Here is a 2,500-nt window from a genome sequence, read left to right as displayed (position 1 = left end):
CAACTCCCATATGATGATATGGCAGCAGCAATGCAAATGCATGAGAGCACTACAGGAGGAACTCAAAACTGATCAACACTGATAATGCTGAGTGTGTTAAGTAAGACCCACACTCCCAATCTAGAAACACACACACACACACACACACATATACATACAAATACACAGATATACACATATAAGCATTTTAATGTTAAATATGTGTATGCTCTCTTTCTCTCAACATGTTCACAAAATGCACATTTATCTCCCAAAATGATAAAAGCACCATCGGTTTTGCAGATACACACACACACGCACACACACACACACACACACACACACACACACACACACACACACACACACAAACACACACACACACACACACACACACACACACACACAAACACAAACACTAACAGGTCCAGGAGACCTAGGTGGTGGAACAACATAAGAGGATTACTAAGGTGCTGTTGGTAAGAGATTTAGATAAGAGTGCATGGGAATATGTGTGTGTGTGTGTGTATGCCTGTGTGTTTGTGTGTGTGTGTGTGTTTATGCGTGTATGGAGGAAAAATGAAAAAGCAACCAGTGGTTAACATCATCAAATGGATCTCCATGTCTGGAATCCTGGCTGATTCATTGCCAACCTAACATTTGACACACGGCTTATACATCTTAGCAGAGATGCTGTTATACATTAGATACATGGGGCCTTACATATACATATATACACATCTTAGCAGAGATGCTGTTATACATTAGATACATAGGGCATAGGGCATAAGGGGAGATTACCCTTTGGTTTCCAGTTACAAGACTTGTACTAAGTCAGTGAGCCACTTGTGTTTTAAAAGTCTACATGTACATTGGAAGTCTTATGGTTATTCTACGGATATTCAGATACTGCCCCAATGGCTTCTGTGAGGTTCACAACGCACAGGGAGGCGTCAGTTTGCCATCAGTGTGGCAAACTCGGTATTCATTTTAAAAACCCTGATCGCGAGAAGTTGATATAATGTTGTTGACAGTTGAGTTGTTGAGTCATTAACGTTGGCTAGTTGTCTTTGACAAACAGCTTTGACATGCCATGTGACGTGTCACTCACACTGGCAAAAATGTTGCCTGTAACGCTATTGCATGCATTTCTCTACAGTCATTTTTGGTATCATTTTAATACACTGCCATTCCATCCACATTATCCGCATCAAGGATATTATAGGACCCTATATACATCATTCTAGACAAACAAACACACACACACACACAGAGACAGACACACACACACACACTCACACACACACACACTGACACACACAGACAGACACACAAAGATTAACAACTAGGTATTTGTGCAGTCAATCTTTCCAGCTGAAATGTTGCATGGTCTCGCTACGTTTAAAGCTTAATTACAAGTGCTGACAGACATCAGAGCTGCTCTCTTCTGGTTTTAATAGCTTTAATTATTTATTGATTGCAAAGACCCAAAAGACCGCAGGAACACCAGGGAATGTCTGACCCGAATTTGTATGGGTAAACACACACACACATATGCACAGTGGAACTGTGAACCAAACCACAGGAATACACACACACACCCACACCCACACTCATAAATGCACAGTAGAACTGTGAACCAAACCACAGGAACACACACACACACACACAAAATGCACATGCACTGACACACAAACATACGTATGTGTGTGTGTGTGTGTGTGTGTGTGTGTAAAAATCCACTAAGAACATCATTAGCAATCATCGTTAGGTGCTTTTCTAGTACAAGTAGCCTCTGCACATGACACACATACACACACACGTACACACACATATACCAAACACACACACAAGCACACAAAAACACACACACTCACATAGAGTTGTAGGGTTCAATTTAATTCAGCTTCTAACAATGTAAGCGTACACACACACACACATTTCTCTCTTTCGTGCTCTCTCTCACAGTCTCACTCACTCGCTAACTCTCTCTCTCTTACACACACACACACAAACACACAAATAAACAAATTCTATTTTTCATTATGAAACAGTCTTGAATTATACTATTACTTACAAATGTATCGAAAATGTAAAATACTGGAGCACTCTCCCTCTCCCTCTGTCTGTGTATCTCACACACATTCACACACACATACACACACATGCAAACACAAACACACACATATTTACACAATCATAGACACAGGAACGGAATTCCAGCCCGGTTCTTCATGAATACATACATCAAATACATAGATATGGTGCAGATATGCACTGCCCACAAGCTATATGAATAATGTATTTAATAATATCTGTGTGTGTGTGTGTGTGTGTGTGTGTGTGTGTGTGTGTGTGTGTGTGTGTGTGTGTGTGTGTGTGTGTGTGTGTGTGCGTACCTGTCTGCATATTTGTATCTGTCTCCATACCTACATTAGTATGTGTGTGTATTCATTCATGTGTAAATGTGTGTGAGAGGAATTGTGTCTGTATATGTAAATGTTGGTGCTGTTTAAAACTG

General features: G+C 40.5%; 1 protein-coding gene across 2 annotated transcripts in view; it reads right to left on the bottom strand.

The window, feature by feature from the left end:
- The window catches only part of fibcd1b (fibrinogen C domain containing 1b), a 114,153-nt gene that overhangs the window by 91,551 nt on the left and 20,102 nt on the right, over nucleotides 1-2,500 (bottom strand). The gene's annotated exons all lie outside the window — the stretch shown is intronic.

Source organism: Clupea harengus, chromosome 12, assembly GCF_900700415.2.
Source record: "Clupea harengus chromosome 12, Ch_v2.0.2, whole genome shotgun sequence".
NCBI classification, from domain to species: domain Eukaryota; kingdom Metazoa; phylum Chordata; class Actinopteri; order Clupeiformes; family Clupeidae; genus Clupea; species Clupea harengus.
This window is presented reverse-complemented; position numbering and strand designations above follow the sequence as displayed.